Source organism: Dermacentor albipictus, chromosome 1 (assembly GCF_038994185.2).
Source record: "Dermacentor albipictus isolate Rhodes 1998 colony chromosome 1, USDA_Dalb.pri_finalv2, whole genome shotgun sequence".
NCBI classification, from domain to species: Eukaryota; Metazoa; Arthropoda; class Arachnida; order Ixodida; family Ixodidae; genus Dermacentor; species Dermacentor albipictus.
Window position 1 is genome coordinate 332,760,953 of NC_091821.1, and position 26,759 is coordinate 332,787,711.

A 26,759-nucleotide genomic window follows, 5' to 3' on the forward strand; every position below is an offset into this window, starting at 1 on the left:
GGTGCGTTTAAGGTAGTAACCCCCGGCGCCGGAGAACCGCGATTTAGCGCCACTCCGGCAAATATATCGCACGGTCATCACAGCGCCAAGGTTTTCGTTAAAATCGATTCGCGCTGTGACTTGGCCCGGCGTGGAGCGACTCTTCGTCTATCGCCGAACCTTCCACGTCTGTTCATCACATAGACATCGCGTATTCGAAGTCAATCTTGATTGGTGTCGCGGATGAACAGTGTGCGTCCGTGGAAGGAATTTCCGCTAGCGTCGAAGTCGTATGTCATCGCGCTAGTGAAGACCACGTTTACTGTGTCCGGCTGAACTCAGACGGAGTAACCATCTATACTGAGGTGAGGCATGCCTATGCGGATCCACAACCTTGGATCAGCCGCCCCTTTCTCTTCAAAAAGCTCTCAGCTATCCACTTCGCTGCAATCAGGCAGGCTGCTATCCGTCTTTCTCGGTCCTTGTTTTCCCTTTGTTCAGTGTTTCTGCGTTAGGCTTCTTGTTTCTCAGTGTCCTACCTAGCCATCTTCGTTTTGCTTTTGTGTATGTGTTTCCTTAGGTATAGTTCGTGTTGCTTTTATGTTAGTCATTTATGTGTATCAATGTGTTTTGCGTTTCGGGAATGTTTCGCGTGTGTTTTCGCTGCCGTGTTGCGTCAACGGGTGATGTCGACCTCCATCGAAGCCTGGCGACGGCGGTGCTGTGGATGGGGCTGTGCGCTCACGACAAGTGGCGCGGATCATGGCTGTACCATGGAGCGGACACTGCCAGAAGCACCGGCACCAGAGGCCGTTGCCGGACGCTGTTAGAATGGCTTGGAGTCGCACGCGTGGCTCGCCGGAGATATTTAGCGCGGACATTCTCTGAACAGTTTCTTAACCGTTTGTTATTCTCTTGTGTTTTCATTGATTGTATAGGCCAACGTTTTGTCATTTTCCCTTGTCCGCGTTTGTGTCCGACTGTCATTATGTCTCTAAGCGTTTGTCTTTTATTGTTGCTCTTACATTTTCTTCTGTGGATGCTTTTATTGTGCATGTTCGCGTTAAAGCGTGGGTCGTGTGGGCTTGCTTTTGTGTTGCTGTTGTATACCTCATACGTCCCTATTTAATTTATTCTAATAACTTGCTTTTCTTCCTTTGATGTCTTTTTGGTTATGTTTTGGGGGGCTGGTGATTTTGGGTTCGGACTGCCAATGGGTGGCTCCGGTGTTGGCAATGTAATTACTATTTCTTTGTTCTTTGTTTTCTTTTCTTCTTTGGCTGACATCGGAGCCACCAGCCTTGCATTGGTAGGGAGCATTTAAGGAGGGAGGGATGTGGGGTTTCTGGCTCTCGCAGCGTTTTCAGGCTCTCGCGATGGCTGTGAGGAGGCCATTACGTTGTATTGCCGAGGGGGCTCTGTGTCCCTCTCCTCCTTGCCTGGACGGGGTGGCAGCGGGTCATGTGCAACTACAGAATGCCTACTGACGATGTCACTGTCACTCTGCTGTCACCCCGCCCACGCGAAGGTCAACAGGCTTTGCCTATTGGCCGACATTTTGGCGGGATTCGGGCCCGGCTTGCGTGCACTCTGGGTAAGCGCGCGCAAGACGGGTCCCGGAGAGACCACATCGGGGCGTCGGAAGGTGCGTACGTGTTCCTCTCTGCTGGCGGCGGCCCCCTTTGTCCGCCGCCGGCCGATGGTTACTTCGGCTCGTCGGGGTCCCGGCCCCGGCGGGCGCGCGCGCACTCTTCCGTCGTCTCGATGTCCTGAGGCAGCGTCTGCCGATCGTGCCCCCGTCTGTCGTTTCTCTCTATTTCCCTTTTCTCTGCTGTGGGGCGCACGATGGCGGGCGCTGACCGAAGGATAGGCAAATTCTTACTGATCGGGTTCTTTGTTCTTTGTTTCTCTCCCTGTCGCGGTGCGCCGTTAGCGGCCACCGGCGACCATTCGGCTATGTTTTGTGTGATGTTAAAGCGTGTGTCTGTATTGAATCAAACCTTAATAAATGTTCTTTGTGACTTATCGAGAGATTTGCCTAGGGTCTCCCTTGCTGCGCGCGCGCGGTCTCGCCTTCCCCTAAGCTGTGGGGCCGGCGGGGCGCGTACGCGCGCAGCTGCGCGTCGGCACACGGAGCGGGCCGGAGCAGGCGCGGGCGCGCGGTGCCCTGCACGCGTGGCGGTTCGGAGTGCTCGAACCCGCGGTGGTGGTCGTCCGGCGCGCCGTGAGCGTCGCGGGTGAACACCACACTGTCCACATGGTGCAGGCACGTGGTCATGACCGCAAGAATGAGCTTGCGGACCGCAATGCTCACTCTTTCTCGTCACCTGCAACTCCTCCTCGTTCCCTTCCTTCTCCGGGCTAACGCTCCGGCCTCAATACCCGAAAATATGTTTGCGAGTGGCACACTCGTGCCCCCACGTGCCTGCTCGCTTCCCCACAATCTTTCTCGGGCGGTGGGAGCCCATCTCTGGAAACTACGCGCTGGGATGGCCCTTACACCGTGCCTTCACATGTACTCGAAGTCGACTTTATGACGCCAACGTCCATTGTCGAGAGTGTTCCACTCCTGCGTCTATACAGCGTGATGCCCGCCATCTACTTTGCACTTGCCCTGGGACAAGGCAGTCCACGAAAGCGTACTTCGGATGTGAAGTTAAGAAGTGACGAATCTGAATGCTATGAACGATGGCTCATGAACAATACATTGCATACAGCGCTGTTGCAGTATTGGCACAAAACGAGCATCCTTGCTTACATAATTTCGTTCCCACATCATGCAGTGTAGCAACACATTCGACTTCAAAAAAAAAAATACGGATGATTTTTTAGTGGTAATCGGCTCAATAAATATATTTCTGGCAGATATATAGCTCGATTCTGACACATCCAGCTAGCTTTCTTAAGAGGCGACATTTACTTGCACGACAAATCTCAGTGTGACCTTAGCAAATAAATGAAATTTTAGTAATTAACATTATAATTATTTACTGAGTGACCTGCCCCAAGTGCTCAATATATCCGAGGGATAATGGTGTCGCATCTTTTCAGCAGAAATCCTGCGCTTAGCGCCAGTTTCGAGAAATATGATAAATGCATGCATCATTGAAACGTTGTCGTGGTGTTGGTGAGTTGTCGCAACAGGCGGGTTTAACCTGGCGATCGAAGACGGCAATTGCTCCGCCCGAGCGTCTCTTATATAATCACTGTGGTGCTTCACCACATGTCCATCAGACCAGCCTCTCTTAAGAATGCGATAAGGAGACGTGAAGTTTCTTTGCGGGATACAACTGGTCCTTGTGTCCTTGTAATCGGTAACGGGCTCAGAGATCGTATTCGGAGTGACATCACGTGAACCGGATAAACCTATCATCTTCATATCAATATTCTCACTTGTTTGTCCTCTACCGCGAATTCTCACCACTCACTCGCGCCGGCAGTGTGCTGTCAGTTTTACAAAATTTTTCCGTGACCGTCTCGCCTGGTTTCAGCCGAGGAGTCATGACTTGCCCCGACTGGTCTGCTGAATTCGCTAACAAGGGCACTGCGCACGCATGCACGTGGTAGATTGTAAAGTGAAGAAAAGTAGTTGATCTAGGCTCGCCGATTACTCGAGCATTGATCCTGTTACGACGCGCCACAATGGCGCTTTTGATTCCTTCAATACTGACGATCTATTCGTACAGAAAAACACACGAAACAAAAGTGACCTCCTTTCTGAAGTCGGCAGCTAGGCTGCAGCTAGCGCTCTTAAGTTTGCACCTTATTGACAAAAGGGCACATTTCAAAGAAAAGAAAATGTGACGTTGTCGTTGGCATTAATACGACGTGACAGGTTATTCCGATCAGCGCTTCAAGCGTCGCATAGGCTTATTAGATTACGCTCGCACGCAGCGATGGTCTGTCTCCGCGTGTCTTACCGCTCATCCAGCTCCCTTTAACGTTAAGCAAATTTCACCCATTGCGTATACAAATGAGCCCCATCTATTCTCCAAGCTGACACCACTTCTCAGTCGTGGCGGAAATTTCGTCCCTCGCTTTTCCCGACCCGTCCGCGTCTTCCCGCACAACCACCAGGAGCAGCGGAGGCCCGATGAGGGCGCCCGCGTTTCCCATTGAAGGCGCTGTGGCGCCACCCGGAGGCATATAACCGCATAACGCTCCGCGGACGATGCTGCTTTGTTTTCCGCAATCGTCAGCGTGCACATTCCTCGCTTACTAGGAAAATAAGAAGAAGAAGAAGAAAAAGGAGAAAGGGAGGATGTGGCGCTATAGACAACAGGCTGGCCTGCCCTGCCGGCTGCGAAGCGCGCAACGCAGGGAGCCTCTTCATCCGAGGGAGCCAATTCTGCGGACGCTTGCTGCATCCTCGACTCGGTCCCGCCCCCTCCTTCCCTTCTTTCCGCCGCAGGCCCGTTGCGTCTGCCCCGGATCTCCCTCGCCAGTCTCTGGGTGTAGAGAAAGAGCTTAGCGAGGCTTCCTTAAAATCTGACGAGGGCGCCGGCAGTCGTAAAACTTGCTCTCCGGAGTTATACGGAACACCGCGCATCTGGAGCGGCAACAGGCCGTCCGGCCTCTGTGCATAACACGTGTATGCGCACACGAACAAAAGATATATAGAGACAGAAGTGAAGAAGAAAAGACAGGCCATATTTTCAGCTCGGCTGTGTGCATCCGCTTCCACCCGAGCTTTCTTTCCAGGATTTAATTCTTCCCTCCGTTGCTGCGGCCCAAAAGAGTATCTGATGCAGCGCAGCCACAGTTTTCTATTATTTTCTGTTTTCTTTCTTTTATAATGGAAGCCAAGCCTGCACGGTTCATACATGGAAGGCGTCCAAAGCAGCCGTCCGTATGGCGGCTTATTCCGCATCGAGATTGAAGATTCGCAGATGGGGAGCGCCTCGTTTGGGAATTTTGCGGGAGGAAAACAACTAGAAAACTGTGATGATTGCGCTCTTCTCTCCTCGAGACTCGCTCGGAACACCGGCAGTATACTGCGGCTGCTGCGCACGACCACGTGTGTTTACGATCCGCGGTACATAGCACCGCAGCCCCGCTCCCCCTTCCTCTCCCGCCCCCGCCCCCGCCAGAGCGCGTGTATTCGAGAACAGCTCAGCGCTTCCTTGGCGTTGCCTGATACAAGATGCAAATGATTTTGCGGTGATGCTATACCACCCCTGACGCTGTACTGCTTGCTCGCTAGCCATACGAAGCAAAGTTGGAGTTGCAACGCTGTTATGCCGGTTTTCACGCACCGCCGCAGTGGTGCAGCTGGGTCAGAGATCCTTCGCCGCACTTTTCTTCTCTCATTTCGCTTTTTCTTTCCTCCCTTTTCACTCTGTATGTGAGCTCTGACTCGCAGTGTAGGAAGAGCGCAACCCCAGTTTTGTACGGAGAAAGTTCGCGTAACAGCGGAGCTCCGGCATGAATATTACAATACACCACTCGGGAAGCTTGGGTACGGAAAGAAGACAAAACAGCACGAATCCACCGTATACTGTATAGAGAGCTTGTCGAGATTACGCGATGGAGTTGTAAGGCGAATGAGCTACTCTTGCCTCTTTTACTCGCAAGCGATGTCCAACAGCTTTCTACGTGCACAACGTCCCTGGCGCTGTTTCGTCTTCTATATACGCTCTCTTATAAGGCTACTTGGACATTCACCAAAGTCCTTTGTTCTTTTATTTCTCGTACTTCCTTTATCCTCCAACTCGTCATCTCGAGAGCAACGAGAGAAGCAACCGCGCATCATCCAAGTCAACAATAGGGCTCGGATAAGATTCTCAGAACGAAAGACGCTCAGGCAGAGCTTAATCGGCTTATCAGCCGCCTCTGCTTCGACGTGACGAGCATTTCGAGGAGCCCAGTCGGCTCGCAAAAGCCTAGCGGCCTACAGCGCGCGCACCCCCGTCCCAGTTCCATGGCCTATACTTTATCCGTTCTTAGTGTTATTTTTGCGCAATGTCGTGCGTTACTACTGCCCGTCAGAGCCTATTGATAACTATCGAGACAGTGTAGAGCAGAGGACGCCCGCTTCCATAGTTTTACTGCTCCGGTCGATCTTTGCCCCTTCGGATGAAAGCAACCTATACCCCAATCATTTCTTGTCGTTTGCGTTTTCCGTCTTCTGATCTGCTCGTGACTTGATATGTGGCATGGTTGTCACGTTTGCCTTTGCATCACTTTGCCTTATGGACTCGTAGTGAGCAGAGAGCCACTCTGCATGAGCTTACTTTAAGTAACCCTGCACAGTGCAAAAATCACGTTCAGCTTCTGCTGATTCAAGGCAAGAGACAAAACAGCATGGTCATTATATTCTGAAAGATTCTCGAAGGGTACTACGCAGTGATGTGTCATGTAAGTATACGACACCATTCCTGCAACACTGTGAAGCAACAAGACTCGTCAGCCATATCAACGCGCATTCACATATGGCGTCGGCACGTATGGCTTGAGCTGAGACCGAACTCTAATTTGACACAGTTTATCTGCGTAAAGATTTCAAGGCCCATTCATACTCTGTTTCTGGGACCAATGGCAGCTGTAGAGCCGACCTGCAGGTGAACCTGCGGCTATTGTGACAGGCACAAGCTGCAGGTCGCACAGTCGGGTGTGGTAACTTTCTGTATCTATTTGTGGCTTCACATTGACCTGACTCTTTGTATGGTCCTCCAACTTGCCCATTTCTTATCTTTATCTTCACCGACTTTAGGACACCAAATGCTCGCATGCCCGCAATACACCTGACGGGAATAGAGTTATAGATTTGAGTTGGGAATTTGATGCTCTATTTATTAGGCTATGAGCTGGGCAGCGTCAGCACGTATTCAGACGACCATCTCATGTTTCTAAGCGCGCAGAGAGCATGCCTAAGGGAAAGCCGATTTGTGGACGCTCGAAATCGCGCTAAAAAGACAAGTCATATGCAGAATAGAAGGCCGCATGGCGGCCACGCATGGGTGGACTTCAGCACAGAGCAGGGCTTGAATGTTGCATCGGCGAGTAAGGTACGCCGCAGCTCGCAGCCCAGAACACATCCACTTCAATTCACTGCCATAATGCAGTAATCGAATTCAACAGTCGAAACTGCTATTTGCAACAGACGATTTTCTTTAATGTGTTCGGAACACACACACAAAAATGTGACAACAGGTATAAAACGTATAAAGAATTCGCATCACTGGTAAATGTGTGACGATGAAATCGTTTGCTTGGCCTGACCCGAACTAGATATGCAGGTCTTACGAAACGTTCGAGTCACCGGCGAAATACTTTTTGTCAGGAGAACGGGAAGTACTGTACCAGGGCTCGCGGTAATACAGCTCAGGGGGCGCTTTCCTTCCGCTCAGTGTTTTGTTCGTGGAATCAGTAGGAACCTCTGGAGTATCGTGACCACTGAGGAGCAGTTCGTAACAATTAGATCGCCTAAAGAGTTGGATGGGTCGCGAAAGCTGCGCCGATGGCACGCGCTCGCTGCCGGGACATAAATTTAAGAAAGATGCGGGCCCTCTTCCTTTCTACTCCCACACGACCTCGCCTTTTGCACTCTCTAGTTTTTGAGCTCAAGCTCAATCCTCTTTACCCGACTGCATTAAGTACAACGGACTAGCGAAAAAGCACGCCTCTCATCGTAGACTGCTGTCACGCAAACGATTATGCCGCTCCAATGGCTTTAAGAATGAGGCAGTTGTCGATCAGATTTACATAGTCGAGACCGTGACTCCTTGATGCGTTCTTACTACTGTGAATTTACGTGCTGGCGCGTCTGTATAAGATATTATAGCTGGTTTAGTGGCCTTGTACGAACAAGTGCGCATTAATAAACCTATGATTTATTACCGTTACACTTTACGCGTCTAACAATGGTGCATGTTAGGTAAGCTACTTCAGTGGAACGCGTTGTAGAATGCTACGTAATCTACTTCCATTTCGCGTACAAAGTGGGAGCGAATGACTTTCTGTGCCGTGCTTACAGGTCACTGCGAAAGAAAAAAAAAAACGCTTTTCTTCAGTTTCACGTTAGAAAGTGTTTTCAATAGGGCGAATACGGGAATGCCTTTTAGAAACACGAAAGCTTCGAAATTGTCGGAATTCCGATCGTTGATGTCGCTCGCGTCGCGCCAGGAAGAAAAAAGCTGCTTGCACGGAGTCGAAGAATCGTGCAGGGAGTGAGGAAGTCGTGAATGATTGCCTCAGTCTAAAGAATGCGGCACTTCAAGCACGGTTGTACAGCACAGTCAATGAAAAGTAGACTCATTTTAAACTTGGTAGATCTGTGAACAAAAGAAAGCATAAATGTCTCAGATCGCCGACTTCTCCGTCGCCTGAGTCTTGAGAAAAGAAAGACCAAGACGTAAAGCGGTAGTGCGCGTACATAGGCTTTGAGCGCGTGTGTATAAGCGTAAATAGACAAATAATGTATTCCAGGCATGTCAGATTGCATCCTCATACTCCACGAGCAATAGCCAATTTCAGGAAAATGGCAGCGACAAATCTTCTTAGGTTGTCTAGCATTGAGTCAAAAAGAGAAGGGCAGCAGAACGGTGCTGAACTGCAACATGACTAACCGATACAGAAAAGAAAGATATGCTGGCCAACAAACTATACTTGGTGTCAGTTTTCATCGCTGAAAAATTGTGCTCATAATTACGAGACTGCGGTTCTCAGTGTACTTTCATTGCGCGGAGATACCATCTGACATGCCTACAATATATATCTGGGTGGACTTCTTGCTTACATTCATACGTGTTCACGCGGTCTAGTGATAAAGGGAGCCGGGTACTTTTCGCTGCGCTATAGTCATCCCGACACACAATGTAACCTCAGTTCTATTTGTCCACTGCTGTGATTAACGTCACTCCTTCCTGCGTCGGTATCTATTTTTCCTTCTGTAGACACAAGGCATCTTTCATTCCACAGATGTCAGAAGCTCTCCTGTTTGCCCTATCTTCTGAAAACCATAAAGGCATGCTCCACTTGTGTTTTACTACTCTTACAGTCGTTATTAATCAAACGCTCGGCATTCCTTCGTACCGGGGAGCACTTCAAGATGACAGTTTTATTGTTATGCGCTGTGCTCCTATGTATTGCAAAGTATCGTATACGATAAGTTCCACTTCGCTGTGCGCAATATTGAATGCAATGTGGACAGCACTCAGGTATACCAGAATGTAATTACACATCTCTCTGCCGTACTGTAATATGCGCTGCACTTAATTTCCTTTGCGCTTATACTTGCCTTCGAATGGCGAAACTCAAAAAGCTAACCTTGGCTTTTTCTCATCGAACCTAGCTCATTTCAAAAGCTTGTTTAGTTAGGTATTTTTTTATTACTTTTCTTCTTCTGTAGTCGTATTCCGCATACCTTTATCGCACTCCTTTGTGTCTAGTTAAAAAGCATCCTTTGATCGTCGATCATTTATATGAAAGTTAACGGACGGAGCCAATGTATCAACGGAGCTAGGACGTCTCTAGATGAGATGGCTGCTGCTGCAGCCATCTCATCTCAATGCAGCTGAAAGGCAATCTGACAGGGAGACTTTTTCCCTGCATTTAGTGTATGAAGTGCAACTTGGCATGCCACTTTCAAAATCACCACGAATAAACTATCGATACGCTAAACCCTCATATATCTCAGTACGACAAATCGCGTGCTTCTAATTCAAGGTCTTTTTTCATGCAGCGAACATGCAAGGAATCTTTCGTTTCCGTGCAAAGAGTTTGCTTGCGCATTGCTAAGACCACCTGACGCGATATTTAATATGAAATACTCAAGTCTTCAGAGAATAAGTACGCTATGAAATGAGTGAAGCCGCTGTTCCGAAAAAGGTTGTCGCGTTATAAGAACGGATTGTAGGGAATGCCGCACTCGATCGAACGGAGGGAAATGTTGTAAAGTATGCATTCTACAACGGTACAGCTGAGAAAAAAAAAGTAGAAAAGAAAGAGATACCCGCGCAGCGAGTTATGTATATATTTGCCTTTCTCGAATTCCGAGAACACGGAACTGGAAAGTCTGAAAGACCTGGGAAGAAAAAAATTAACAGAAACAATCGTAGCGCTCTCAAGGAATGTTCGTGGGCATTGCTGCTGTTGCGGATCGTGTACGGCAACCGCAGGGTTGGAGCGGCCAAACGGCTGGACAAGTTGTATAGGAAATCGGGTAATTCTTCCACCGACGACGCGTGCAGCACCTACGGAGTCGGTGCGCTCGAGAAGAATCGCTCGCTCGCAAATCTCGCAAAACCGAGGACGACGCAGGGGCGGCGGACACACGAGACATGCTCGGGGAAGACGCGCGTATCCGACGGAAACGCGCCTTCGCCTCAAGCCCGAGAATTCGTGCATAAATATATCATATGCGCCTTCGCGAAATGAGAGGGATTCCGCGTGGACGAAACCAGCGGTTCGCGTTCTACATTTCTCGAGTCGCGTGTGCCGAACATTCCTCCCAATCCACACACAAATTCGGGTGGCCCGGTGAAGGCGAGAGAGCGAAGGAGACGCGTGCTCGCCATCCGGAAACCCCGGCGGGCACGACGGAAGGAACCGTCCCGCCCGCGTTCGGCGCCTGCCCGACTGGGCGGGCGCACGGTTTCACCGAATCTGTGCACGCGGTGTTTTCGGGAGCTGTGGGAGCCCGCGTAGGTGAAATCGGAAGAGCGGTTGGCGACCAACTCGACGCGTTCCTACCCGGCCGACGAGTCCCACACGTGTGCAGCGTGTCTGTTCTTGGAGATAGAGCATAAGGAGTGCATACGAGGGCATTGACAGGAAGCCTTAGCTCGGCCGCTCCTGTCTAAATACGTGTAAAACCGGAATTACTTTCTCTCGGCAACCACTGCACCAAATTTGACGAAGTTTGTCGCATGTGAAAGAAAAACTTAAAATCTAGTGACTGTTGGTTTCGAATTTTTGAGTTACGTCATCAATTTCTTATTAAAAATTGGCAAAAATCGAAAATTTTCAAAAAACGAGACTATCAAGTTTACAATTCCGTAAGTCAACAACGAAAAATGATAATACAATTCTGTGGTTTACATGTAATAGTACATCTAAAGCGGACAAAATTGATATGTTACACATGAATCTAAAGAGTAATATGGAAATACAGCATTTGCAGAACCCTTGTACACAACGTAAAGAATTCACGTAACGTATAAATTGACATGTTTAATTTGTCCGCTTTGAATGATGTAATGGATGCCATTCACAAAACCACGCTATCTCTTCTTGATGCAGAGCTATTAATTTGTGAACTTCGTGCTTCTACTTTTTTCGAACCTTAGAATTTCGAAAATATATCTTAACAAAATGTTCGCCCTAAATAGAAATTCCACTTCCAACAGTTACTAGCATTTACCTTTCCCTTTCAAATGCAACAAATTTCATTAAAATCGGTCCAGAGGTTATCTCAGGCCACGTTGGAGTTAGGCCCGAGCTAAAGCTTCCTCTTAAGGTGTACAAGAGAACCTAATGAACGCTGAAGACGTCGCACTGCTGTATGTAAGCCTTGCCACTTCATATGATACAGTAGGGATGATACGAAAAGAAACACTAAAAAAGAAATAAGCAGATCCGAATGCACATGCTGGAGTCTAATATGTGAAGTGCCGTTTTACATATTAACCGCTTCTGAAAAGCGTAACTTCATAGAAGCGGTTATTAAATGATGTACAATTAAATGTGGTCCGTATATATATGTTTATTTTCATGCTACGCAACGTGTAATGTCTTTTTTCTCTTTAACACGGGGGTTTATGTGCAAAAACCATGATCTGATTATGAAACACGCTATCCTGGGGGACTCCGCGTTAACATTTACCGCCTGGAATTCTTAAACACTCACCCAATGCATGGTACACAGGAATTTTCGCATTTCGCCTCGATCGAAATGCGGCATTTGATCCCGCGACGTCGTGCCTGGCAGCGCAATGCCAAAGCAACCAGGGTGGATCTGTAATGTCATACAATGTGAGTAGGTGGATGGATGGATGGATGGATGGATGGATGGATGGATGGATGGATGGATGGATGGATGGATGGATGGATGGATGGATGGATGGATGGATGGATGGATGGATGGATGGATGGATGGATGGATGGATGGATGGATGGATGGATGGATGGATGGATGGATGGATGGATGGATGGATGGATGGACGGATGGACGGACAATGTGTATGCTTATGCACCGCACGACGTCATAACCTTAATGTTCTGCAGTGTTTATGTCTATGCATTACACCCCTCACAAGGCAATGTGTCGAGGACGAAGGTGATGTGTGATGCTTGTTGAGAAAAGAATGGAGATAACAGGTTTATGCATGGAGAAGTACGAAACATATCTAGCTACATTTAAGGATTCGGCGCCCATTGTGTCACATTGGCAAATACTCACTCGCGAAAGTTTAAAAAAAAAATGGGCACACACCCAGTGGTGCATACCATATGTATAAATAAAAGCGATGAATATTATGCACTACTGCGTTAGGATGCTGGTGTGCTTTAAATGTATGCCTACAAAAAAGCATTATATGGACAGCTTTTGCGTAAGCGTTTATTTAAAAGGGAAGCTTTGTTTTCGAACCTCGGCGGGTTTTTGTGGCCGCGGATGCTGCGGCGTGGCTCTTCTCTGGCCAAATAGGCCAACCAATCGCAGCAGAAGACGAGCGCCGCTGGGTTCCTTGCACCACCACCAGATGGCGCTCGCATCTGCGTTAAAACATGCACCTATAAAGCGAGATATAAGGAGGAAGAAGAAGCTTGTGCTTGCTGCGATAAAGTTAGGGAAACAATGGATCATGTTTTATTAGAACGTCAACACGTCTGCCCAGCGGTAAATTTAGACACCACTGGCCTCCTTGAAGCCCTTGGGTTCTGCGAGAGCAGTGGAAAAGTAAACTTGTCCACAATACAAATTAGTAAGAAGCGATTGGAAGATTGGTGGAAGAAAAGTAGGGAAACGACAAAAAACAGAGACGTACAAAACCAAAGTTCGCTATAGGGGGTCAGAAAATTTGGTTGTGGGAGTTCATAGGTTTCTTTTTTTTTTCCTTTTTTTACCCTTGGTAGAACATTAGGCAGTATAATAGCAAGAGATTGGTGGCGCAACCCACCACCCCGTTCCAAAGGGAACACTCATCCATACCACAGCAGCGGCAGCGGCATTGCATTAAGCTCTATACAATGCCTGAATAAAGCCTTCCGTGTCGATTTCTGCGGGCTTTCAATAAACGCAAACTCGTGTTTCGTCTCTTTATGCTCTCGCACAAAGCTTCGCTGCATATAGATTCCCACCCATTGGATACGCTACCTTCTTTTTTTATTACGCACAATAGACGTGCGCTTACTGGCACTACGTGGTCTGTTAGCACACAGGGGTCGTTTAGGCTCGTATGCTGGTACTTGCATTAAGAACATTCTTTTATATACCTTGGAATATATCCGCCGCGATACCGACCGACCCAGCAGCAGAGAGCAACAGACAGCAGCGGCAGCATCCACGCTAAATCCGAGATAGTAGGCCAATAAAGCTTCGCTTTAAAGAGTAGTCTATAAGACGTCTACGGACTGCACAGACTTATCTTTATGAGTCCGAGCTCGCTCCCCACAGTTTCCATATAGGCTGCACAGCTTTAAGCCGACCGAAGGTGCGTCCGCGCGTCAGTGATCGAAATTGCGTTCTCGCCCTTGTTCACTCTGGCGTGGCTTTATCTCCGCGAACTTTCTGAGCACTGTTACGGCTCATTTCTTTCCAGATGTGAGGCAAACATACGCGCGGTCTCTCTCTCTCTCTCTCTCTCTCTCTCTCTCTCTCTCTCTCTCTCTCTAGCTATCTCCCCAAGTTTCTCGTTTGGTAATACAAGGTGAACCAGTGTAACAAGTCTACGGGCGGATAAAAGACAAACAAGAGTACTATTTGGCGTGAACGGAGAGTGGGAATAAGGCATCATCTCGTTCCCCGATAAATCCTATCGCGGCACGCGCAAGAATAATCAGCGCAACCACCACTGCAGGTTTGCGTGAAGGTAGATTCTTGACTGTCAGTCTTTTGTTTCCTTTCTCCTTTTCTTTTCCTGTCTTGCGAGCGCCCTGGTATTTTTCCGTAATGAATGTGCGGTCCATAATATTTGAGCGAAGTCAAAGTAACAAGCATGATTCCCTGATGTTCTTGCTGCAGAGGGAAGGCTGACAGCGCTTTCAACTACATATTTACACAACTACCCTGCCGGGCCTGGCTCGATTCTTTAATCAGGCGTAAGCGAGCTGGGAGCTTTGCTATGTAGTAAAAGGAGCAGTATCGTCTGCACGCGAAACCAGTGGAAGCAAGTAAGATTGAAATTCTTGCCGTCCTTTCCGACGGGACTCAGCCAAGTTAGCCTCCCTGTCTATCCCCTATTGCTTCTTTCTCTTTCTTTCTCTATCTCTCGGCGCCATTTAACTTCACTTCCTCTCCCTCTTATTCGCCCTCCACGTTGCCCCCCTATCTCTTCGTCTTGATGTTCCAGCAGCTGCATTCCCTAAATATGCGGCGTGTCTCATTTTCTTTCTTTCTTTTTTCTTTTTGTCTTTTCTCGTGTCGCTCTCAATTGTACTTTCTTTCCTCGAGTTTTCCTTCTTGAGTTCAGTCTCAACTGTTTCCTGCAAGACTTCTTCAGCCTCCTCCTTGCCCTTTGCTTCACACGGTGCTTGCTAACTTCTTGCTAATGGAGCTGCCTGTTCTCATTACACGACCGAGTAATATCAGTCTTCTTTAGTTTGAACGTTAGGGCAAGCAATTACATGTGTGAGCATGAACAGAAGAAAAGAATCAAAAGGGTGCTTTACCGAGCTAGTTCGTTCATTCTTCGAGGAGCGCAATGCGTAAGCACACCGTCACTGGCCTTGACAAGAAATGAAGTCGCCTTTTTGAGAGAAGCTTCAGGTAGATAAAAGGGACGAGATGTGGCGACGAAATAATATGCGCGGGCGTTTCAATAAAGAAATTAGTTGACAATGCAGCTGCGTCTACGTCTATTCGTTCTTTGCTGTGTCTGCGTTCCACAAGTTCCGCTGCTACCATTCTCGAGGAAAAGAATCAGTTCTTGCTTCCTCGAAGCCGCCGTTTGAACGACGACCCCTGTTCTGCAAATTTGAGCAAAACGATGCTTTCAGCGTTACCTTCCGTTTTCATTCCGTTTTGCCGACGGGACTCCCGCTTCGAAATATTAGGGCGGATACGCTGCCGACATGCGGCAGTCCTAACGCTGCAACAGCTACCCGCGGCCGAAGTACTATACAGCCTGCCGTCATCATCATCCATCACAATCTGTCTGGGCCGCCGCCGGGTTCCACTGTTTTCAGTCGTCCATCTCGGCCCGATGCTTTTTCCCCGAAACACTCGCGCCGCACGCAGACCTTGGTTTTGCAAGGCTCGTTTCTTGAGGCCCAATTTGAATCGCGTCTCTTTCAGTTCTCTACGCGTGGAGGTGCGTGTGATACAACTTTGTATGTGTCGTTATGAAGTCGACTTTGGAACAAGCCACCGTTTCATGAGGAACCTTATCCGTTACCACGTCGCTTTGCAGACATGCCTCCGTATGTACTCATTTCACGCTTCCATGGAGTTTCGGTGTCGCATGGTGTTTCAGAGGTGCAGTTTGTTAGCCTCCGAAGCATCGATTGGTTGATTGATCAATCGATCGATTGATTGATTGAAAATGTTTCTCCACAACCTTAAATGGTTGTGTCAGTTAAGGGTGATGATAGATCGAGGGAAAACTTGTGAGCTATAAGCAGTTCGCTACCAAACGCGGGCAGTCTCTTGCAATTAAAAAAATATATATATATGACAGGAAATCAAATAGATCACTATACGCAAAGTCTGAGATATCTACCATAGAAGTCAGTCTTCTAGCGTTTACAAACACTTCCAGGACAGTCACATGAGACAAGAAAATAAGGAAAAATAGTTGAGGTTTCACATACATTTGCGACACCGTACGAAAAACATGAGATATCATCGATTATTATTGTTATTATTATTATTAGTTCTGGAAATACAGGCACACAAAGGAAACAGGGAGGGAGCAAGGTGCCAACTGCCACCGAGAGGGGCGAAACGCCTGTCTACTCTGTCGCGAGGAGGGAATCAAAAGATGATAAGAGGAGAAGAAGATAGGAAACAAAGAAATAGGAAAGAAAATAGGAGATAAACAAATGACAGAGACACGGATAAAAGAAAGTAAGAACACGGAAAAAAAGTCTATAAACGGGAGGCCAAATCACTTTTCTGCGTGAAGGTTAGCAAGGCTCTATGGGGCCTGGTTGCGTTGAGCAGCACTCCCTCTAGGAAAGAGGCAATCGTCAAGGGTCGTACTCTTGAGTCCGATCAGTCCATGTTCCTTAATTAACATTGTACGTTGTTTGACGAATGCGGGACACTCCAATATAAGGTGTTCAAGTGTCTCACAGGAGCCACAGGACATACACGACGGGCTGTCCACACGTCCTTGACGATACAAGCGTTCGCGCACCAACACAGAGCCAACTCTTAATTTCACTAACAGTGCTCTAGCACTACGAGGCAAACCACGATCACGAACACGGGGAGGTAATGAGCCATATACGAAGAAAGCGTGTTAAAAGCATCGCAGAAAGCATGTTTGTCGGCGCAAGGAAGGTTTTGACTGAGCTGGTGCAACGGAGGTAACGCCCTCTCATCGATGCGTGACATTTCACTATTTATACCTTCATTTTTTTCATATCTTGCGAATACGCTCGCGAACGTGCTCTGATCTGCTACGTAAGCAAGATGGCCAAAGATGCCTTTCATCTTACATAGCGAAGCAACAGGAGGCATCCTTGTGCTACTGAAACGACTAAGAGGGAGGAGGATTGGTAATAAGACACAGAATTCTAACGAGCACATTGCAGATCATAACGCATACATTTTAATCAAGGAGACCTCACAGTTCTTCGAAAAGATTAGATAAAAAGTAATGCCAATTCCAACCACTGTGGTAAGACATCTTATGCGAAAGTATTCTGCAAGTATCTTGCTATGCAACTTCGCTTGAACGAGAGAGGGGAAAAATGATAAATGAAATGCAGGGAGGTTAACCAAGACTGAGCCCGGTCGGCTACCCTTCACTAGGGGAAGGGAAGGAAAGATTTTGCAGAGCGTTGCGAGGTGACTCGCATGTTTGTGTAAGGCAGGCACAGGCGTGACGCGATTTACCCATTGGGCTCTTGTGTTGCTGGACACGCGGTTCAATCCCGCCATTGGAAACAGTTTTCCTTTGTTGAAGAGGCCCGAAAAGAGGAGCGCCAAAGCCTACACTACAAAAAGCACAACATAGTATACAAGCTATAAAAAGGAAGATGAAGACAGGAATGGCTCATTCAGGATATATACACATCATCGTAATCATCGCGTACACGCAAGATCCTTCCAGTAGCCGCGCTTACATGAATGCGACAGAATGCGACAGTAGCGCATCGCATTTTCTAGCGTATCACGACGAGAAGGGCAATGCGCCGACATTTACATGTGACGCATCACCCCTGGTGCGATGGTGGCGACGCACGATGCCGTGCATCGGCAAAGCAGTGCATCAGACGCTACCGGCGCCATGCACGCCACGCCGCAGCGCGGCCAGCGCAGCATATCTGCAGCAAATTGCAATTCCCATAATTCCTTATGCGATGCGATTACACGTTTACATGCGCCGCGAAAGTCGACTTACTCAATCCACCCTGTCTGGCGCATTAACGTGACGCGCTTTCCTAGCGCATTAGCCCCGTTTACACGGATGCGATGCACATGAAAGACGATGCGATGCGATGCGATGCGCCAGTTGTCGCATTCACGTAAACGCGGCTAGTAGCAAGCACTCCGCAATTATTGTCGCTCTTAGGCCTTCTTTTAATTTGAGTACACCGCAAGTTTTTTTTTTTTTTTTGCGTTGGCCTTATTTGTCATAGCCGCAACATATCTATCTTTTTTTCTCCTGTCCTGATCCCACGATTTCTCGCTTATAGATTTCTCGCTTATTCCTCGATGAGCGTAATAGAGCAAGGCATGCTGCTTTTTCCCTTTTGTTGTTCTTGCGCTTGCAGCGTATAACAACGCCACCTCTAGTACGCCCGTCAGTCACCGATCCAAGCAAACAGTGTGCGCCTCGCAGTGCGGCCGGACCATGCCTAGAAACGGGGCCGCCCACGCCGCATGCTTAACCCAGCTGTCAACCCGGAACCATCTCGGCGGGTCGCGGGGAACATACAGCTCGTCTGGAGCAATTGAATTTGGCCGTCCGCCCCGTCGGCCTCCTCCCTAAGTGAGTGAGCCAAGCAGCGCTAGCGAGGGAACCTGAGCCAACGCTCGACAGGGCAAGGGGAGGAGCTGGGCACGGTTGTGTACACGGCCCTCAACAGGGACGACCGATGACCTATACAGCCGTCCCGCTCCGCTTAGTGTGCCTTACGTGTACCACAGCTCCGGCAAATTAAGCCAGTGACTGATGCCGCTGGTCAGGAGTTATACGCGATAACGATAGTGTTCCGTCGGCAAGATAGATAAACCTTAAGCGCCGCTTGCAGGAGATCACTTGCGCATGAGGTATGCGTAGATGAGCATCACTTTATGCTATAAGGAAAACAACCACTTCATACTTCCTTCCTCGTCCAATGCCACCGGAGGCGCGTATACGAATGAATATAATTTACAACGCCTTCAACCAATCTCAACCAGAAGTTATTTGTCATGCTGATTTGAAATTCACGTCTCCAGTTTTGTACAGCGCAGCCTTGTACAGCTATCAAGAACGTGCATTAGTAAAGCGTGCTAAGCCTCTCGTCTGCTGCACCACTGGAGACCAAGCTGGACTCCAAACAACGACTCGGACTTGAATTCGGTTAAAAATGAAGTCTCTCTCTCTCTCTCTCTCTCTCTCGTTTGTAACATATAGCGGCGCACCTATTTCAGTCTATCTGTCATGTTCGTGCATTGCTCGATGATACTCTCAATTCTCAATATGTTTGTAGTGTTGCGGGACGATGCTTTGTTGAAACAACTCGGCATCTATCTTGGAAAGGCATACATGTAAATTCTCACCACGTTGATCGATGGATTTTTGACCAACCAAAGCAACACATGAGCTCTGAGAGAGGCAACTGCGAAATATTTATAAGGAAAGTGTTTAGGCTCCTGCACGCTACAAAGTTGGAGTCTGAAAGGTTTGAACGGTGAGCCTTGTGGACGGGGGCCATAAGGACGAAGTCGAATAGACTGCGCAAACACTGTTGCGCCCCGGCTAACCATGTCGTCGTCTATATGCATTACGACGGACTTTACCTAGCACAAGGTAACCAGCCGGTCTGAGAACTGTCTAAGCTCCCTGTCTTTCCGTCTATTCCTGCTTCCAATTCCTTCCTTACGACCGACTTCGGGCTCTGCCGTCTACTTGATACTTGGCGCCCAGGAGGAGCGATAACCGGTATCGTTTTTGTAAAACTGTACATCTCCACCTGCGGCGAGCAACGCTCTCCTCGTATGCCTCCTCACGCTATCGTGGACAGCTTCGGATTAATTTTGACAGGCTCGAGTCTTCTAATATGCACGCAAAGACAGGTCGGCGAGCCCTTTTGTACGCCGTTTCCATCGCAAATGCGGCAGCCGCGGCCATAAATTTTTTCTTTTTTAATTAACCCGCAATGATGTCCTTTGTAGCAGAGCTCCGTTGTTACGCACCCTCAGCAAAAGTTTAGTTCCCACGATGCAGAAGAACTTGTTTCTTTTACATACCTGCAGTAAGTTATTATACATATCTAGAAGGCAACATACTTTTCTATACCCGACACCAGAGCTCGCAGAGCCGCAACACTATAGCCTGATCATTTCCCACCGATGCGATAATGGAAGTATAACGCGTATCATGGCCGGAAGTTGAATGTTCGTCGGTGTTAGCTTTCACTGACTTGGCACTCCGTTGCATCGGGACTAACTCCTCAAAGGTACACGCTAACAAGCTTTTTAGTTAAACTGGCACTTACACTCTCACGAGTGCAATGGACAGCAACAGGTATAGTACGCACAGAGTTTTCAGAGTGTGACGCCCGCGCACAGAAGTAAGCTCGCGTCCGGGCGACTGCATGCCGTCCAGTAAGAGGCAAGCGAGCACGCGTGTCCTAGCTAATGGCGCTCCCGCAAACCTAATCAGCTTCCGAAGCAGGAGATCCGGAGGCTCCTGCGTGTGACACATAAAAAAGAGTCGCGCTCCGGACAGTGTGACGCGTATAGACGTCCCACGACCACGCGCCGTACTCTGCTTATAACCTCTTCGAGCATCGGTCGCCGCTGGACTTGGTGACATTAAGCGGGAAGCACCGCACCTCCTCCACTCCGCATCGTCAGCCACTAGCGGGCTCTAATTGAGCCCGTTTTCCTTGGGGCTCAGCCGCGCCGTCCGAGCCAGGCCCGATCGCATGCGAACCGCGGTCATCCATCGTCCGTCCGCTGCGGAGCAGAAAATGAGCCGCTGGCTTCTTGCCTGATAGGCTGCCTGCCACTGCAGGATCCAGCCGCGCGGCGGCCCAAAACGGACAGCGCGGGGCTCTAATGTACGCCTGGCGCAACGAAAATACACTGTGCATATACTCTTCCTCCCCCTTCAGTGTAGAACAAGCGTGCACGAAGGGGCATCGGCAAGGTCCGCCGCAACTCCCGCTTCGCCCTAATAAGAGTTGGCGAACGGCTCGCTCCCGTCGGATGGCGTCCCTGTATCGCTGGCGGCCGCGGTGGATGTCTGTAAATCGCCTGAGCGGTTTAATCAACTGGGTTATCGGCGCGGCGGTTGTTTCAGCCAATGCTCAGGGCACGTCGATTAGCGGGAGACGGCCGCACTTTCAGACACCGAGAAACGGCGCCCCCCGAGAAGCTTCGCCTCGCGTTGAGCGCAGCGTATATAGAACTGCAACCACGCCCGCCTCGCCTCCCTTTCACCCATTTCGTCCCTTTTTCTGAGCTTGAACACGGAACGCATCAATTCCGCGGTAATCCCTATAGCTGTTCTGGCTGCGGCATAATTGATTTTTTTTCCCGAGCTTCCCGTTATAAAGCGGTAGTCTCTACCAGCTTAAAATTAAGTGATCCGAAACGCTCCGTTCGCGCACGTTATGTTAAGGGTCGTTCGTTTTCTGCAGGGGAATTTTAATGCTTTTCGCGACCGGCTGTGACGTAGGAATAGGGCGCTACAAACTAATAAATAAAAGCTCTTGCTATACAGCTTCAGCCGTGCGTTCAGTATCCAAAAAGACAATGACTGTTCTATAAGCTCGTCACAGTTGCGTCTCAAACCTTATGTTTCTTGCTTATATCTTATTTCCTTCCTTTTCATTTTTCTTCTTCTCTCTCTCTCTTTTTTTATTTTGATGATTGTTGCAAGGAAAGACTATTTTTGTCTTTCGGTAAAATTGAACATGAACAGGCTCACCCACAAAAAGGAATCACTCTCAAGCTCCTACGTGTAGCTTAATTCGCAGGGGCTGTGTATAGTGGTAAAGTGGCATCTACATCTGCAAATTTTGGCAAGGATATTAGCATATCTCGAACGCCTGTTTGCAGCGATCTATTGCGACGGCACTGAACTAGTCCAGTTTGAGTAGCGCCTCTCTAGTAAAACATTTTTGGTTGATAGTAAGTGCTCGTCCTGTGTTTCTCGTCTTTGTTCATTCACGCTTTTCCTAACGATGAATGCAGGCCCACTGAGCCAGTTAACCATCTTAATTACACAGATTCTAAAGAAGAGAGCACAGGTAATTGCTAACAAGCCCACACTGCGCACTAACTAGCACTGTACGCTCGTCAAGGAGATAGTCTTGTATTCGTTCTTCTAACACTTATTCAAACGGTAGATTTGTACTTGCACACAATTATCTTACTGTTATGCATTTTTATTGTCAGTTATCATGAAATAACTATACATTTATTTATAGTGAAATTACTGGGAGAATACTTAAGGTAATGAAGTTAGACACCTCTTTAGTCAGACTTATAACTCAGTCATATACAAGTAAACATACTATTACAGATACAAACGGGCTAACGTAAACCTAATTTGGTCATATTTCTTTTAATACTTACATATTTAGACACTGTTCGGGGAATACATAACGTTTTGTATTGTTGAAACTAGTGTGTGAACAGCGATGATAATTGTTCGACACAACACTGTGTTTCGACTCCTTCCATACCTGTATATAAAATTACCAATGGAACCGGAGGTCATGAATGTACATATGTGAAAGAGTCTTCCCATTCGTAAAAATGATGCCTACGCTTACGTTTTCTGTATGCGAGAGAACACGAGACATATTGCTTATACAAAACACAATATCGCCGTTCTCGCTGCGACGTATACATGGGGCTTTTTCCGCTGCCAAGACTTATTTTCTCTCACCCCGCTTCATGTATCTATATGCCACATCTATATCTATAGTCTATATGGTATCTTCATATAAGATGTAATACGAGTATACGTTTTCGCATAGCATTCATTACAACAATATATGCACGTTGAGACGTACTTAAGTAGCACTGTAAAGGAGTGGGACGAGATCAAGGAGAACGCAGGACACGACTTTAGATCTATGCAATTTTTTTTTTTGCTCACGTTTGGCCTATACGTAGCTATGTCTTTGGCATTACGAGATACTCTTGTGTTTTGTAGTCTCTTTTCACGAGTACCTAGAATCGTCTTGAATATACAGGCATGAAAACCTTGAATTTCTTATTCACCCTCGCGGAAATCGTCTTCTGCGTGCTCTTCCGAAGGGCCATCATCAGGTTCTAATGTAAACAGTACGCAGACCTGTTTTCGCTGAGCCGAACTTGCAGCATGACATTGGCTGTATGGCATCGATCGAGCATTCCGGCGCATGCATTGAGCGAAAAATGAGACACGACAAGGGCTCTTGCAAAACTGCCTCGATAGCTGATGCGTAGAACACGTATGCATGCTGTAGCTATCGCCATAATGATGCGTCTGCTCTTTCGCCTCTCTTGATGTGCAAGTTAAGCAACGTAACGTTAAAAAACGTATCCCATCGTAAATTTCGCTATCGCGGCGCAAATCTTCGCGCTATGCTACAGTATACCCAGTAAACATGGGGGCTAAAATGGGTTTATTATGTCCAAGCTTCGGGAATTTTATTCATCGCACGAGCGCACGTCATAGCCGCTAACGCGTCTTTTCATTGCTATTGTTTCACCGTTTTTCAACCTTTCTCTAAAGCAATAACACGCTTCTGAGGCGAGAACATTTCGTTTTTATTATTATTGTGTTCTGTGCGTTTTACGATTTTGTCGCGCGTTCGGCAAAATGCAGCGTGTGGTGTTAAAAGCAAATCTGCTTATTCAGCATACTTGTACCTGCAAAGTACAGATATTGGTCGACGTTATTGTGAAATGCATCTCCGGCAAGTCTAACGTCATGAATATCATGGAAGTCTATGCTTTAATCCTCACTGAATGAAATGAGACCATTAATTTGCATGCAACATAGATGATTTTATCACTCATGTTTTATTTTGTTTCATCTTTAGACCATTTCCATAGTGAAAACAAAGGGGCCTTAAATAAAATGTAATAGTTACTTCATCTGAAGGGCGTCTGAGGCTCCTTTTATAAGGCCGCATACTTGCCTTGTCTCGACGCATTCTCGTTTGTGTTTGTGTTCCTATATTGAGGGTCTCGTAAACTTTCGCAGCGCTGTATCCCAACAATGTTATTTCAAGTAGCCCCAACCCAAGCCTTAGTTGACGTTTAGAGCTTCGAGGGTAGCCCAACATTCAGCTTCTTCCACTGTAATTCATCTGACACAAGGCATCTAGAAGTAGGCGCTTTGCATCACAAAGCGCCATGTTTTAGCTGTTTGTATCGGTCGGCACTTTCGTTTGTCAAACTAAGGCGCGAAAGCAATTTACAAAACAGGATGCGTCTTTCTTAACGTTCGAAACTCGAGGGGGACAAAAATTGGTCGTTTCGTTTGTCTCGTGAGCTGTGGAGCAGCAGATAATTCGAAGCACTGTTTCTTCTTTTTTTCAACCATTCTTCTTTTTCTTGCTTGCCTGCGCATGCGCTCACTAGTGGGCGCTACAACGAGGTTCAGGCGGGCAACGTGTGCCTCTGCGCTTCCTCCACAGCGTCCGAATTCTAAACGATATGTCTCAGCGCACGACTGATTCTGACGCTCGCTGCCGGCATCTGAAAGCTGAGTTCTGTGTGCAACATGTTGAGAAACATTTCGCAATCTCCAGCAAACATACTGTTTATTCTTTGCGCTAATGCACTCGTTGTATTTTGTTTCAATGCTGTGCGACACACGCGCACATCTCAGCGTGCACAGTCATTCGAATAAAGTGGCCCGAACGAGACGTATATATACGCGCAGTCGTAATACGTCGCAGCCATGCAACTGCTAAAGCTTCACCGCGCGGAACATCCATGCAAATAAATCGTTCTCTTTATGGCTAACGTATAGTTCTTGGCAGAGCCCGAGGCCTGGGACGTCGAAAACGATCAGCTTGCAAAAGCGAGGACGTTGTTCTCTCGCATTTGTGTCTTATTTTTCTCCCTAGCATGCTCTAATTGGCATGTCTTTGAAATCTCCGGTGCAGCCAGTGGAACAACCGACTGTGCCCCCCTGTGGGGTCGAAGGACTCGGCTAAACATATGCACGCCGACCTGAGCGCGGAGTCAACGCATCGTGGCCGACGCGCCTAGGATTTCCACGGCTGCTATATGTTCGCAGCTTTTCGCTTCATGGTCGAAGTGATGGGACGCGCACGCGCTCGCTGCCTTTTCTTGTTTCCTCTGGCACAGGGGTCGAACGGTTTCGACGCGACGTGGCCTCCTGGGTGTTATAAATGAGACAGCAGACGATGCTTGCTGAAATAGAGCCTCATAATGTAAAGAGAAAAACACTCCGTACTCCGCCATTTCACGTTCCGCGAGCGCGACGTATTGGTTGTTGACGCTGCTCGGCGGCTTTAACGGTTGCTATGGCAGCTGCCTCTACCTGAGCATTGAACGCGCCTTTATAGCGCTCAGGCGCTTCCACGTGGCACTGCAATTTACGGGGTCTCATTTTATTCGTTTATTCTCGTTGTTCGTCCGATTGGAGACCCGTAAAACGAAGATTTGTACGCAGTAATGGCTACAAGCGGGCCCTATAGTTAGGCGTTAGATTGCCGGGAAAGCTACGTTTACTGACGCTTAAATCGGCGCATGTAGAGACAGCGGTGGCCCGGGTAGATCGCTTGTTCGAAGTTAAGTTATGGGGTTTTACGTGGCAAAACCACAATCTGATTATAGGCACGCCGTAGTGGGCGACTCCGGAAATTTAAACCACCTGGGGTTCTTTGCCGTGCACGTAAGTCTAAGTACACGGGTGTTATCCTATTTCGCCCCCATTGAAATGCGGCAGCCGTCACCGGAATTCGATCCTGCGACATCGTGCCTAGCAACCCAACATCAAAGCCACTAAGCAACCACGGCAGGTTCGCTTTTTCAAAAGTAACGACCATGTCATCGTCAGTTGTGAACTAACGAAGTTAGCTTGAGATTCACAAGGCGCGAATTGACTAAAATCAGAAACCACCGTTCGGACAACTTCCTTGTGCATTTGAATAAACTGATGTTGTAAAGCTTCTTACTCAGCTCATACAAGACAAAAAGAAGAGGAAAAACGTGCGCAGCTTGCACTAGTGGTGCAAGGCTGGAGTCAACAGCGGAGCTTGTGATCACCAAGCTTTTACGTGGCTTGCCTAAGTTGTTTCTAGGTTTTGCGAGGTTTTGCTAGGTTTTGCTAAGTTGTCTCGGAGGGCTTGACGCTGGAAATTTTCGAGCAGTCGCAGGCCGGGTTCGCTTTCTCGGCGACGTCGAGCTTTCAGGCGCCGACTCTCGCGTTCCCTGGACAGAAACTCGCTATCCTCGAGTCGGCGTCGCCTATTCTCAGCCGCAGCTTCGGCGCGGTGTTCCGGATCAGCTCGGCGGCGACGCATCGCTTCTCGCTTGGCACTGTGGCGCTCTTCCTGGTAAGCCGCTTCGGATATCCGTACTTTCTTCGGTCTTCCCATGGCAGCAGCCCGTACGCACAGAGTAGAGGAGGCGAGAGGTGCGTCGCCGCGCCGGTTGTTCCGAGCTTTTACTCGCCTGTGACGTCTCAGCTCCGCCCTATACACAGGTGCATTGCGAGGAGGTTACGTGGTTCGGCGCCGTCGCGGGTGGTTGCTAGGTAACGCGACGCGGAGCACAGCTGGGCTGAGTTTTCTGGTAACGCTCCACGGCGGAACTAAAAGCTTAAACAGCTCCACTGTTAAAAACGGAGAGAAATGTTGTTCCAATTTATGCCAAATATTTACCATGCGCTTCATGCACCAGGTAGCCCAGCCGCACGCCTCATTGGATCTTGTTCACTGTCGTTTCTCAGCAATGTGCGCACTAGGCCTAGCTGCCATGTTTGCTAGTTAGTTCGTTAGATGTGCGTTTGTTTGTCTGTTTGTTCAAAGTGCGCTGCATTTGGCGTTCCAATTCTTCTTGCGACTTCCATCAAACTTTGTAACATATTTGGTGTCTAAGTAAATATTCTACGACCATCAGCCAGCACTATTTATTTATTTATTTATTTATTTATTTATTTATTTATTTATTTATTTATTTATTTATTTATTTATTTCAAATTCAGCAACGTTCGATAAGAATGGTTGAGAGATTGTCCAGTGATAGCCTATCCGACTTA

At 48.0% G+C, this 26,759-nt stretch overlaps 1 protein-coding gene and 1 long non-coding RNA gene across 2 annotated transcripts in view; both read left to right on the forward strand.

The window, feature by feature from the left end:
- The window catches only part of LOC135910253 (phosrestin-2-like), a 314,202-nt gene that overhangs the window by 197,083 nt on the left and 90,360 nt on the right, over positions 1-26,759 (forward strand). The gene's annotated exons all lie outside the window — the stretch shown is intronic.
- LOC135910063 (uncharacterized) overlaps positions 1-26,759 on the forward strand; it is a 127,589-nt gene that overhangs the window by 76,178 nt on the left and 24,652 nt on the right. The gene's annotated exons all lie outside the window — the stretch shown is intronic.